General features: G+C 50.9%; 1 protein-coding gene across 3 annotated transcripts in view; it reads left to right on the top strand.

The window, feature by feature from the left end:
- The first annotated feature begins 13,011 nt into the window (after positions 1–13,011).
- Positions 13,012–14,545, top strand: part of PACSIN1 (protein kinase C and casein kinase substrate in neurons 1) — a 57,127-nt gene continuing 55,593 nt past the window's right edge. For 2 of the 3 annotated variants that reach the window (XM_047858583.1, XM_047858582.1), the window contains exon 1: positions 13,012–13,194. The gene's annotated coding sequence lies outside the window, so the exon portion shown is untranslated. Of the gene's footprint in view, positions 13,195–13,767; positions 14,144–14,545 lie in introns of all 3 variants that reach the window. The other variant, XM_047858584.1, reaches the window with a different exon arrangement.

The following is a 14,545-nucleotide window of genomic DNA, read 5'->3' on the forward strand; positions in this document are numbered from 1 at the left end:
TAGGTGATCTATGTGCTTCCTTGTGAGCTCAGCTGGTATGGAGAAGAAACAAGGTGTTGGAGCCAAGAGGCAAATAAACTCGTAACTGGCACATCCACTTTTTGTGTGGCCCTTCTCCCTCCATTTCTGTCATCCCTGTCCCGCAACTCAGTTTTATTCCATGACCAGCAGTTTCTCCCCAGTGTGAAATAAATCCCGCCCAGATTCAAGGAGAGGGGCACAGACTCCACCTCCTGAAGGGAGCAGCAGGTGCACGCAGAGGGCGATGGATGGGGCCATCTTTGGAATCCCAGTCTGACCCAGAGCCCAAGCAAGTACCATCCCCAGCCCTTGGGAAACTTGCCTGGGGCTAACAGAAGCCTGTACCTGTCACTGTCACTAAGGGGTAATCCAAGGAGGGAGGAATGGATGGCTCCCGGCCTCCAGTTCCAGAAGGGAATCCTGCTGTTCCAACTCCACCGTCCTCCACCCTTTCCACCCAGTTGGGAGTTTCTACCTGGGGCTCTGGGGAGCACCAGGATGGGTGGACCCTCCTCCTGGGGGCCAGCACGGTGAAAAGGGAAGGAAAATTAGCTCTCATCTTCCTCCCCGCCCCTTGGCACTCACAGGACCCCTGAAGGCTGGCAGGACATATGGCCCTGCCGGTGGTAAGTCAAGGCGGGAGCCCTGCCAGGGAGGGCCAGATGGAGCAGGAGGAAGGCACAAACCAGCTGGCCTGGCCGGTGCCATAAATAACACTGCGGGCGTGGTGGTCGCCCTGCAGGCCCATTTCACCGGCCTTGGAGTATCCTGGAGGCGCCCCCTCCCTCGCCTCTGGCCTGAAATGACAAACTGAGCAGCCTGACCCCAAAACTCCTTGCAGCCTGCAGGGCGAGGCCAGATGAAGGGGAAGGCAGATAATTTGACGTATTAGGGCCACTCCAAAAGTCATCATTTTGTTCCTGCCTTGCTGCCCCTCCCTGTGTGGGATGGAGCCACCTGGCTGAGTGTGGAGACGAGTTACCTCCCGGAGCCCCGGCATTCTGATGGATGGAATGGCCGGTCATGTTCCCCTCTGATGCCTCAGCTTTTGTTCTGGGGCTGGCTGGGAGGGTTGGCAAGGCTGATGCCATATGGTGGGTCCACTTCCTCAACAATAGAAGTGGGTTTTTGCAAATTGGGAGCAGGCGCTGAGCCGTGTTCCAGCTGCCTTCTGCGCCTGGCTTTTCCCTTCAAGGTGACGATTTGACTTTCTGCCTCCAGTCAAATTCCACAGACTGAACCTTTCATCCTTAAGAATCAGAAACAGGGAGTGGTACCTTCCAGAATTCCCCAAATCCCTTTGCTGTCGGGCTCCCGGTGAGCTACGGTGTCAGGAGGACCGGAGGGGACAAAGATGAGCCAGGCTGGGTGTGGAGCCCCTACCAGCTGTGGAGGCTCTGAGCGTCCCTGCTACTGTCATCTCCTGGTGCCTGTTGTCCCCCTGTGCTTGATGTCCTTGGGTTTTTTTGAACTAGGAAACATCTTAGCGCTCAGATTCTCAGAGTGTAGCCCTGGTCCCATGTGGGAGTCACCTGGGGAGCTTTAGAAAATGTCAGGTTCCAGGGCACCTGGGTGGCTCAGTCGGTTGGGCGTCTGACTTCAGCTCAGGTCACGATCTCGCGGTCCGTGAGTTCGAGCCCCGCGTCGGGCTCTGGGCTGATGGCTCAGAGCCTGGAGCCTGCTTCCGATTCTGTGTCTCCCTCTCTCTCTGCCCCTCCCCCGTTCATGCTCTGTCTCTCTGTCTCAAAAATAAATAAACATTAAAAAAAATTAAAAAAAAAAAAAGAAAATGTCAGGTTCCAAGTAAAAATGCGGCTAAATATCACTTCATAAACATTAGCATGGCAACGATCAAAACCCCAGAAGACACCAAGTGCTGGTGGGGATGTGGAGAGGTTGAAACCCTGCATGCTGTTGGTGGGGATGGAAGATGGTGTGACCACTGTGGAAAATAATATGGATTAAATTTAATTAAATTTAATTTAATTAAAAATTTAATTAATTTTTATTAATTATTTATATTATATATATAATATATATTATATTAATAATTTAATTAATATTAAAATTAAATTAATTAAATAAATTTAATTAAAAAATTAAAAGTAGAATTGCTATATGGTTTGGCAATCCCATTTCCTGGTATGTAACCAGAAGAACTGAAAGCAGTCTCCAAGAGATATTTGCACATGTCATGTTCATCGCAGCCATCGTTCCCAGTAGCCAAGAGGCAGAAGTAATCCAAATGTCCACGGTTCAATGAACAGGTGGAGAAAATGTGGCGTCTACACGCGAGGCAATATTACGTGGCCTTAAAAAAGAAAGAAATCCTGTCCTATGCTACAACGTGGATGAAACTCAAGGACATTATGCCCAACAAAATAAGCCAGTCACAGAAGGACAAATTCTTTATGATTGCACTGATATGAAGTACCTGAAGTAGTCAAAATTATAGAAACAGAAAATAGGTGGTTGCCAAGGGCTAGGGGAGGGAGAAGGGGAAATTAGTGTTTAATGGCTATAGAGTTTTGTAAGATGAAAAAGTTCCAGATATCTATGGCGCAGTAATTTAAATACACTTAACACTGGTGAACCATGCACTTAAAAAGTTCAGATGGAGGGGCTCCTGGGCAGCTCATTCGGTTGAGTGTCCGGCTCTTGATTTTGGCTCAGGTCATGATTTCATAGTTCGTGGGTTCAGGCCCCGAATCGGGCTCCACGCAGACAGAAAGGAGCCTTCCTGGAATTCTCTTTGTCTTCCCCTCCCCTGCTCATGCACTCTCTTTCTCAAAATAAATAAATAAGCTGTAAAAAAAAAAAAAAAAAAAAAGGTTTAACAGAATAGTTAAGTTGGAAAAATATTTTTTTGGAAAACAAATTTTTAAGTTTTATTTTTTATTTTTTAAAATTCATTTATTTATTTTGAGGGAGAGAGAAAGCTCACGTCAGGGAAGGGCAGAGTGAGAGGGAGAGAGACAGAATCCCAAGCAGGCTCCACACTGTCAGCACAGATCCTGATGTGGGGCTTGATCTCACGAACCGTGAAATCATGACCTGAGCTGAAGTTGGATGCTTAACCAACTGAGCCACTCAGGAGTCCCTTGGAAAAAATTTTTCAAGATTTTATTTTGTTTTGTTTTATTTTATTTTATTTTATTTTATTTTATTTTATGCCTTTATAAAAAATGTTGATTTATTTATTTTGAGAGAGAAAGAGTGCATGAGAATAAATGGGGGAGGGGCAGAGAGAGATGGAGAGAGAGAATCCGGAGCAGGTTCCATGCTCAGTGCAGAGCCCAATGCAAGGCTTGATCTCAAAACCATAAGATCATGACCTGAGCCGAGGTCAAGAGTTGGATGCTTAACCGACTGAGCCACCCAGGTGCCCCAGGACCAATTATTTTTGAGTAATTAAAAAAATCCCGGGGCGCCTGGGTGGTGTAGTCGGTTGAGCGTCCGACTTCAGCCAGGTCACGATCTCGCGGTCCGTGAGTTCGAGCCCTGCGTCAGTCTCTGGGCTGATGGCTCAGAGCCTGGAGCCTGTTTCCGATTCTGTGTCTCCCTCTCTCTCTGCCCCTCCCCCGTTCATGCTCTGTCTTTCTCTGTCCCAAAAATAAATAAACGTTGAAAAAAAAAATTAAAAAAAAATCCCATGTGATTTATTTTTTTAACGTTTATGTATTTATTTTTGAGAGAGGGAGAGCTCGTGCATGTACAAGCAGGGGAGGGGCAGGGAGAGAGAAAGAGAGGGAGAGAGAGAGAGAGGGAGAGAATCCTGAGCAGGCTCCGCGCTGTCAGCACAGAGCCTGAAGCGGGCCTCCATGTCACAAACCATGTGATCATGACCTGAGTCAAAATCAAGAATTGGACACTTAACAGACTGAGCCACCCAGACGCCCCTTCCATGTGATTTATTGACTTTTTTTTAATGGAAGGAAAGTACACACCAGGTGTTACTATCTAAAGCTCCTATGTTTGTGAATTTTCTTTGTGCTCCTATTTTTACCAAGTATAATTTCCCTGATCAGATTTTGCAGATGTGAATTTTGTCAAGAAGTTTTGATTCTGGGGTAGCTGGGTGGCTCAGTCAGGTAAGCATCTGCCTCTTGATTTCAGCTCAGGTCGTGATCTCACGGTTGTTGAGTTTGAGCCCCAAGTCAGGCTCTGCGCTGACAGTGCAGAGCCTGCTTGGGATTCTCTCTCTGACGAAAATAAGTAAGTAAATTAAAAAAAAAAAAAAAGAAGTTTCGATTCTTTCTTTGAGTCATTTTCATGTTGTTTTGATGACTTTTCAGGAACTTTCATTGATCTTCCTTATTAAAGATTATCCTTGTTAAAGATTATCTAACTCTCAGGTCCTATTATTCTCCATAGTACCATCACTCACCTGACATGACTGTGTATTTGTTTATCTGCTTATTGTCTCTCTTCCCACTGGGCTGGGAGCCCCAGGAGGGCAAGGATTTTGCCTCACTTGTTCATGGCTGTATTCCCAGCACCCAGAACAGTGCCTGGGACACAATAGGCCCTCCATACTTGGAATGAATGAAGAAACGAAGTATGGCTTGGATAGAATGCTGCCGGTCTGTATTTGTTTCTCAGTGAGTCCGTGAGTGAAACCACACGGAACCTTATCAGACGGAGAGGCAGAGAGTAAGAGAGAAACAACGCGGGACTGAGAAGGGTCCGGGGCCCAGATGATGGGGCCAAGCCGTCCCACTCTACACTGAGGGTGAGCCAAGTTCCAAGGAGCTCCCAATTTTGCCAGGAGACAGATACCCGACAGAGTAGCCTGTGCCCCACTGTGTGATTGAGCGGTGCTATGAAGTGGTGACACGTGGCTTAGGGGCAGCAGGGCACATTGTCAGCACAACCGGAAATGGTGCTGCTGGCGCCTCCCAGGCCATCAGGGCAAAAGGAGAGACTGAGACAGACAAGGAGGTGGAGGTGTGACAACACTCAAGCCGAGCTTCGAGCTTTGAGCTTCTGATGGCTGTCGTCGCTGGAGGCTGTCACCGAGGAGCCGTCCAGGGTCTCTGCCTCTCTTCCTCCCCTCTGCCAATCGAACACTACAGTGCAACAGTGCCGCAGCCAAGAACTGGGCGGCAAGAAGAGCAGGCTCACCGTAGGGCCTCCATTCTGGTTGTCCACTGCTGGATGACAAACCAGGCCAAAGCTCAGTGGCTTCAAACCAAAATGTGTTACGTGGTCTCCTGACTCTGTGGGTTGACTCAGCTCAGCTGGGTGGTTTTCTCACTCCCGATCTCTGGTGTGTCTGCAGTCAGACTGCTGCCCGGGGCTGGAGTCTTCTGAAGGCCTGACTGGTCTGGAAGCCCAGGACTGCTTTCTCTCTCAAGGCTGCTCGTTGGTGCTGGTTGGTGCCGGCTGTCAGCCAGAGCAGTGATGGGTAGCAGGGAGTCGAAGATGCAGGTTGGTTCGGGGCTACACTGGGAGCTAACAGAGCCTTGCTCCTGCCACGTTGCGTTGGTCCACGTAGTCCCTGAGCACCCGGATTGAAGGCTGGTGGAGAAATAGACCCCACCTCTTCCCGGGGAAACATGCAGGAGGGCATATGGGTGGGAGTCATTGTGGGGCCATCTTTGGGAAGTGCGCTCTGTCACAGCTTCAAAATGCATTGTGGTGCGGTTCTGCCCAGATCGGCAGGGCACTCTCGACTCTTAAAGGGCTTGCATCCCACGTCCATCACGATCCCTGCGGGGGAGGGGGACTGGCAGTGCGCAGGAGGCAGTATCACAGTGGGCGGCCAGGCCACCTGGGTCTGCATCCAAGTGCCACTGCTTCCTTCCTTCCTTCGCCTCTCTAAGCCTCAGTTTCCTCATCCGCAAAATGGGATAGTAAGGATGCCTCCCTGGTAGCTTCATTGTGACAAGAGAGGTATTGGCTGTGGGGCTCTTGTGAGCGGTGGGCAAGCCCATGTGAGCGGTGATTATGATTATTGACCCCTCCCCCGACTGTATTTGTTTCTATCTTCGGGGCGCCTGGGTGGCTCACTCCATTAAGTGTCTGACTCTTGGTTTCAGCTCAGGTCATGATCGCATGGTTTGTGGGTTCAAGCCCCGTGTCGGGCGCAGCATTGCTGGTGCAGAGCCTGCTTGGGACTCCCCCTCTCTCCCTCTCTCGCTGCCCTTTCCCTGCTCATGCTCTCTCTCTCTCTCTCTCTCTCTCTCTCTCTGTCTGTCTCTCTCTCCCTCTGTCAAAATGAATAAACTTTAAAATATGTGATTTAATTTTTTGAATTAAGTTAAACGCTTAAATAGTTCACACATCGAGAGGAATATGAGGGTCCACAAAGCAGAGTCTTCCTGCCTGGTATACAGCCACCTTCTTTTCTTCCCAGGAAGAAGACTGGGAAGACTCATTCCAGGTCTTGTGTCCTGCCAGAAATACCCTCTGCATTTACAAGCAAACATGGGTATATATTCTTCCACCACCACTTAAAAATACACACACACACACACACACACACAATGGTAGTGACTATACTCACAGCCTTGCACCTTTTTTCCCTTAAAGTAGATATTTGGTGATTGTTTTGTATCAGAACATCAAGAGCTGCCTTGTTCGATTTTTTTAAGTGGTCTCCTCACCCAACGTGGGGCTCAAACCCACAACCCTGAGATCAAGAGTCACATGTTACACCAACTGACCCGGCCAGGTGCCCCAGCCCCACTTTTTTTTTTTTATCAGTTGCATCATATTCCATTGCTCGAGGGGTGCCTGGCTGGCTCAGTTGGTAGAGCATGCGACTCTCCATCTCGGGGGCGTGGGTTCAAGCCTCACATTGGACTCTGTGCTGGCCTGAAGCCTATGTAAGATAAAATAAAATAGTTTTCCTTTATTTAAATGCTTATTTATTTTTGAGAGAGTGCGCGAGAGAGACAGAGCATGAGCAGGGGAGGGGCAGAGAGAGAGAGACACACACACACAGAATCTGAAACAGGCTCCAGGCTCCGAGCTGTCAGCACAGAGCCCGACGCAGGGCTCGAACTCACAGACCACGAGATCATGACCTGAGCCGAAGTCGGACGCTCAACCGACTGAGCCACTCACGCGCCCCCAATAGCTTTCCTTTAAAAAGGAACAATACTCCATTGCTTGGCTATGCCATGGCGTTTCTCCTCCATCCCATGTGGAGGGGCACTTGGGTGGTTTGCAGTCTGCAGCTCTAACACACTATGCTGGGATCCATACCCATTGTTTTGGTGAGGAAACTGAGGTTTGAGAGGGCACCTGGAGAGTTGGTGGCAGAACCAGGATCAGATTCCAGTCCCCTGCCTCTACATCCCATGAGGGTCTTTTCCTCTTGGCTTGGGCTTCCTGGCTCTGGAATTGGGGGGGGGGACCAGCATGAAAGGGGACAAGTGGCAGGAGGGTGGGGGTGGCGAGCAGACAAATATACCAGTGTCATTTTTTTTTTCTCTTCCTCAGCCTAACACTGGCTGCATGATGAAGGAGAACCAGTTGGAAGGAAGACCCCAGACCCTCAGCCTGGAAAGCAGCAAAGCAGAGACCATGGGCTGAAGGGGGTGTTTTGCAGCAGCGAGCCTCATGGCAAAGCCTTTGCATAAACCTTGGTTTTCCTTCTGGTAGGGTTTGCTTTGGAAGCCAAAACACAGTCCAGGGTTGGAAAGGAACTCAGCCCTATCATTCAGGAGACCTGCGATCAAGACTCAGGCCTGCCACTGACCCATGAAATCCTTGGGCAAGTCTCTGGTCCTGGAAGGTGGGAGTTTGACCCAATGGGGCTTCTCCGATCATAAGATACAGGTTCTGGAGCCACTAGGATTAGGTTCCAATGCCAACTCAATCAAGGCTCCCTTGACAAATCTCATTTCCTCATTAAAAATAGTAAGAGTCAAGGGGCGCCTGGGTGGCTCAGTTGGTTAAGTGTCTGACTTTGCTCAGGTCACAATCTCACAGTTCGTGAGTTCAAGCCCTGCATTGGGCTCTCTGCTGTCAGCACAGAGTTGGATCCAAAACCTCTGTCCCCCTCTCTCTCTGCCTCTCCCCCTCCCCCTCAAAAATAAATAAACATTTAAAAAATAGTAGGAGTCAAAGTAGTACCAGATGTGGTAAGAGTCAAAGGAGATAATGTATACAAAAGCCCTTAGAAAACAAAAAATCAACACACCATATACATTCCTCTCCCCTAGGTATTAATTTTGAGGCTGATATTACAAATGGTGAACTCTGCCCATTACCGCGTCTTCAATATCAGAGTATTAGTGAACCACGTCTCTCTGTTGTTCAGGACACGAATTAAAAACCAAAGCCAGAACGCAAAATCTTTATTGGGTGTTGTTGAACTTGATACCCAGCATCCAATTAGGTAACCTGCCCGCATTTAAGGTACAATGCCACTAGGTGGCGATGGTGTCCAGGCCACTGTCGTGTGTTCCAGAGCAGAAACCCTATGGACCATATCAAAGATCTCCTTTTTTATGCTTTGAGGCCTCATGGAAAGATCTGGCGAAACCTCAGTTTCCTTATCTGTAAAATGGGGATAATAGTACTAAATGAGGTCACGTAAAATCCTCCTGTGCACAATAAGACCCTCAGTAAGTGTTTGCTCCTTTTCTAGCTAAATGATTAAAAGCCTGGCTTTTGGAACCAGATTGCCTGGGTTTGAATTTCAGCTTTGTTGCTTACCAACTGTGTGACCTTGGGCAAGTTACCTAACCTCTCTGGGCCTTCATTTCCACGTCTGTAGTAATCGAACCTATCCTCATAGTTAATGTGTGTAAAGTGCTTGGAAAGTGCCTAGAAAGTGCCTGGTCTAAGAAAAGCGCTCTGACTTTGCCATTGTCTGTGTATGTCCTAGGGTGAGCCCTCTCTCATGCATAGTCTGGGTCCCAGCTCTGGGCACCTCCCAAGATTGAATGTCTTGTCAAGACAATAGGTCTTCGGGACATTTTTTTTTTTTTTAACGTTTATTTATTTTTGAGACAGAGAGAGAGCAAGCATGAACGGGGGAGGGTCAGAGAGAGAGGGAGACACAGAATCCGAAACAGGCTTCAGGCTCTGAGCGGTCACCACAGAGCCTGACGCGGGGCTCGAACTCACGGGCTGCGAGATCATGACCTGAACCGAAGTCGGCCGCTTAACCGACTGAGCCACCCAGGCGCCCCAGGTCTTCGGGACATTTTTAACCCCCCTGGCATGAGTCATGAGCAGAGAAAGCTACAATTCCAAGACTCCTGACACTTTGGTCTCCAGATTCAGGGCACAGCTGGCAACAGCCTCTGTCCACCCAGCAGGTGATGGAAACCAATTTGCAAGTGCGAAGCCAGCTGGTGGAAGATAAGGAGAGGGCAGAAGGGGCTGTGAGGCTGTTTTTACAGTACTTTTGTCCCTTGGGGGTGTCTTGCTCACCTCTGTGCGTGCTGTTGGGAGGCAGCTCAAAAAATAAAACACCATGGGCTCCTGGGCCAATGGCTTCCCCGCTCTGTCCCGCCCCACCTCCGTGCAGGTTTGCGGGGGAGGTAGAGGAATCTGGTGACGACAGCACCTGACCAAAAGTCAGGAGATCTGTTTTTAGCCCAGCTCTGTCACCGATGCGCTGTGTGACCTTGACGAGTCACTTTTCCTCTCTGGGCTTCAGAGTCCTGCTCTGTCAAAATTGGGACACACTTCCTGCCCTTCCTTTCCAACCAGAGATGTGGGGAGTATAGAGAAACTCTTCAAAACTTCACCTCCTCCTTGAAGCCTTCCATATTGGATGGAACAAAAAGGGAATCCAAATCTTTCCCATCTCCCCTCCACCGTTCCCAGGCTAACCATGTGATGTTGATCACTAATATATTGTTCGCTCATTGGTGGATTCCACAGGCTTGTTCAGTGCCGGTCTGAACATGTCCTTTTTGTCTTGTCTGCATTGGAAACTCATCCGGGGAGGGCTGTGCCTGCCTCCTTGCTCTGTGTGGCATGCAGAGTCTAGCACAGGAGGCTAGCATGACCGAGGCATGGCTTGGGGCTCTCAGTGGGGAGAAGGGTCCCATTGAATCCCTGTATCTGGAACTTAATGGGACTGAGAACAGTAAATTGTTGGGGAAACAAGAGATGTGAAAAGTGCCTTGAAGAGTGAAACAGATAAATATTATTCTCTGGATGGGGCACAGAATAATAAGGGGGGTGAGAGATGGGGGCGGTCAGCTCTGATAAGCATAAATTTTACAATCAGAAAATCGAGAAGGAAGCTAGTTCAATTTTAAGAAGCATGGAAATTCTGTGTCAATTTCCAAAATAAAATGTTATTTTGTTTACACATGGACCAGTGTGTGTGTGTGTTTTCCACTCCCATTTTTTTTTCCCCCCAGGGCTTGGGCTGCTAGGGTCTTAATTCTAGGCTGGGCATATCTCAACTTCAAGGGGAGTAAGCCCAGCCTGTCAGCCTCTTCACTTCCCTACTGCTCTCTCCATCACCTGCCCCATCAGGTCTAACCCTCTATTCTCCTTCCCACAGCTGCCCTAACTGGTTTCAGCTTCTGTCAACCTCCAGCCCCCTAGCCCTTCTTCCCCTCTGCATTATGACCCCTTCCCCTGGGAATACCCATACCCTTCCCACTCTTACCATCCTCCACCAAATGCCTGGCTGCCAAGGGACACCGAGCGCCTTTTATCCGTCAGTGTCCCATGCTCTGGATTTTACTACCTTTTTAAAACATACCAGTCCTGGGCTCCATTCCATCTACATCAAAGCAGGCTAACGTAGGGGAGGGGCAGGTATTGTAGTCTATCCATCCCAGATTGTATTTTAAGAGCTCTTGGGGAATTAGCCTCTTCACATTAAGAAAATTCTAACAGGAACGTCACAGCACCACGGTAGACCAAAAGGGGAGAGATTTGGGGGTACATGTAGTTAATGGTAATAATAGTCACGATTTATTTCACACCTGTTATGTTCCAGGCACTAAACTAGGTGCCTGACATCCTTTGTCTAATTCCAACAACCCGGTGAAGCAAGTGTAATTATCGTGATAATAAAAACAAGAAAAGTCTCTGAGTACTTATGTGCTAAGCAATTCATCTTTATTGTCTTGTGTAACATTCACAGGACCTGTGAGGCAGGTGTTGTTGCCGTGTCCATTTTCCAAACAAGGGAACCAAGGCATAGATCAATTAAGTAAGTTGTCACACAGCTTATTAAGATAAGGAAGTTAAACCTCAGAGGGGTCAAGTAATATGTCCTTTTTTACCCAGCAAACAAGCAATTGAGTGGAGTCCATGATTTCTCCTCTACATGCTCTCAACACATCTCCTCCTGGCAATGGGAAATTCCAGGTTGATGGGAGGGCAACTGGAACCAGGAACTGCTAGGGTGTGGAAGATGGTGGGATTTCATCAGCTGCAGACATGAACGTATTCCTTACATGGAGGGTGTCCATTTTGCTCTGGGACCCCAGCCCAGGCATCTGCCAAATGTCTCCTGGCTTTGCTGGCCTGACTCAATAATCCTTTGCTGCCTCTTGCCCCATCTGGCTCATCAGAATCCCAGCACACTCATCAGGATACTGTCTCCTTCAGGAAGCCTTCCTGGATGACCCTAAACCAGAGCCCTTTGACCTTCTCTGGGACGTTGTGCACTCACGTGGCTATCCTCTTCATCCTTGGGGTAGGTACTGTCATCTGGCCCCCCTAACTAGGTGTTGAATTCCTCCAGGCTCTAACACCTAACAGGAAATCAGTACTCAGAGAATTCTCATTGAACAAATGCTGCACGTGGGCATTCCCCCTGGTCACTAGGGTCATGAATTTCATTCGGTGCCTCTGGTGAGGGAGGATGGGAGAGGGATGGCAGGAAGCATGTGTGATCAGCCCAGGTACACACAATAGGGAGTGGTGAGGTCTGTGGCTAAGGAGAGTTTGCAGGACCACCTGAGGGGCTTACAATCAAATTCAGCCACCCCCGTTCCCCATAAATGCCTAGTACCTAATCACCCTGTGAACACTCCCATTATCTTCCCCTTTCCCTAGCTTTATTTTCCTACTTTGTGCATACAATCTTAAAACGTATTCTTTATACTATTCATTATACTCAGCATTTTCCCCTCACACATGCTCTGCCTGAGGGTAGAGATTTGGTCTGTTTTGCACTCTACCGGAGGGAGCCCAGCCCCGGTGGTGCCTTGCACAAGATAGGCTCTCAACAGATCGGTGTTGAATAAATCATCAGCCCCTTGCATCTATCTACAGTGAAGAGAGCTGCCCCAGTCTCCCTGCAGTGTCCACGCTCCCCGAAACATTCCCGGTTCAGGGCAAGAAGAGCGAGGGGTCAAGGCAAAGCCGGTGGGGGTTACAACAACCCTCCCCCCACTCCCCGCCTTCCCCCCCCCTCCCTCCCAGCCCCAAGGAGATGGCCTAGGTCTATCTTGGGGACAGCAGGTCCAACAGGAACTAGGGCACGAGGTTTAATGCCTGCCCCACGGGGTCAACGGGGGCACTTCTGGGCGAAGGTGATGTGGGGGCGGGGGAGGATGGGATGGGGGAGGAGGGGCCGTCCCTCCAGAGCGCGCTCGCTCTCACACACACACACACACACACACACACACACTCACTCTCACCATACACGCACCCGCTCGTGCCAGAACACGTAGGATTAGGAGAGGCCAGAAGCCGACAGACGGACGGTCAGGGCCGGAAGAATGTCCCAGAAGGTGTGGAAAGGGCAATGAGGGGAGGGGAGCGACGCCCCCGGCTCCGGACAGCCGTTGCAGGGGGGCTGGGGCGGGGGGACGAGGGGCGCAGCCCCTGGAGGCGGGCGCCGGCCGGGGACCTGGGGGAGCGGGCCCCCCCTCCGCGGGCGCCTGCTAAGCCGGGAGCTGCCTCCTCGGCACCTGCGCAGGCACCGCGCCGCCCTGCGCCGAGCTGCCATTGGCTCGCTAAAAATGCCTCTCTAATCTGCGCCCATCTGTGCACGCCTCCTCCTTCCTCCCCCCGCCTCCTCGGCTCTGACCTTCCTCCTTCCCGCAGCCCCGGCGCGGTCCGGAGAGACGTGGTGGCGGCGGCGGTGGCGGCGGCGGTGGCGGCGGCGGCGGCGGCGGCGGCGGCGCAGCCTCCTCTTCCCCCGGGAAGTCGTCCGGGCTTGAGGCCGGCCCCAGACGCCCCGCTCTGCCCCGTGGCGCCGCCGATGGTGCCGGGCCCTCCTGCCCCCAGGTAGGGGGTCTGGCCCTGGGAGAGAGGGTGCGGAGGGAGGGGGCCAGTTAGGGATGCGGGTCTGCGGTGGGCGCAGAGGCTGATACCTCGGGGATTGGGCACTGGAGAGAGGTGGGCGCGCGCCGGGGCTGCCTTGCAGGCACCGGGGCTCGCGGGCATCACCCAGGCAATGCCAGGATGCCCCTGCGCCCGGCCCCTTGGGAAAGGCAGCTAGCAGCGGAGGCCTTTACCCTGGGGAAAACGCAGGAAATAGGTTCCTGGGGAAGCTGGGACCCAGGCCCGGGGGTTCCGAGTCTCTGGCCTGGGGCGGTGTGGTCCCAGCAGGGCGGGTGGGCTTGTGCCAGCTTGGTGCGTAAGCTATTTATGGATCAGAGTGGGCTGGGAGAAACACAGCAGTTGATGCGCCCTATGCCGTGTCTGGTTTACAATTAAAGACATTTTCTTCTGTCTCTCTACCCCTTCCCTCATAGCTGGGATGGGAGTGGGGAGGAGAGAAGGAGGAGATGCTAAGTAGCCTGCAAATACAGCAGAAGCCATGGTCTTTCTGACACTGCTCTCCTCCCTATCCCCCAGGCCACTTGCTGCCGGTTGGAACCCTCTCCCTCTTATTTTTGCCTTAGGAGGGCAGGAAAAGATTAAAGAGCCATCAGGGTGTGAGGGGCACAGTGGCAAACCCCAGAGCTTGGCCAGACCCAGCTTCAAGCCCCGGCTGCCCCCTACCCCCACAGCCCAGCTCTGCACCCCACGTGCAGTGACACATGTGGCCGCTTTTCTCTGGGCACAACCATAAATAACCTACATTGCCCTGGCTCTGGCACAGCCGGGGTGCAAACAGAACCGTCAATGATTTTGGAAGTTCTATGCCTTCCAAAGGCCCACCTGACCTTCCCATCACATGCAAATCACCACTCACAAACCATCCCCTCCAGGAAGCTTCGTGATACCCCAGGTGAGATCCTTGCCTCCTGCCCTGCATTCTTCAACCTAGTCTGCCTTGTGGTTTATTATTTATGTCTTGTCTGTCACCCTCTGGACCAGAGGTGCCTTCAGGGTAGGAATCTGTTCCATTCACTTCTGCCATTGACCCTGAACCTGACCAGGGCCTGGCACCGAGTAAATGTTTGTAGAATGAGTGAATGAATGAATTTGGACTATGGGAAGTAGCTGGCAACCTGAAGCTGGGGAGCGAGCCTCCTCTGGGGCTTTCCTTCCATCCCCCAGGACTAAGAGCCACCAAAATCAGACAGTCCCATTTAGGCCCTTTCTGGTCCTGCGGCTGATGGATAGTGATGACATTTGGAGATAGACGTCACAGTCCCGATGGCTTCAGAGGGTCTTTTTGGGCCCCTGG

The sequence above is a fragment of the Prionailurus viverrinus genome, chromosome B2 (assembly GCF_022837055.1).
Source record: "Prionailurus viverrinus isolate Anna chromosome B2, UM_Priviv_1.0, whole genome shotgun sequence".
In the NCBI taxonomy this organism is placed as follows: Eukaryota; Metazoa; Chordata; class Mammalia; order Carnivora; family Felidae; genus Prionailurus; species Prionailurus viverrinus.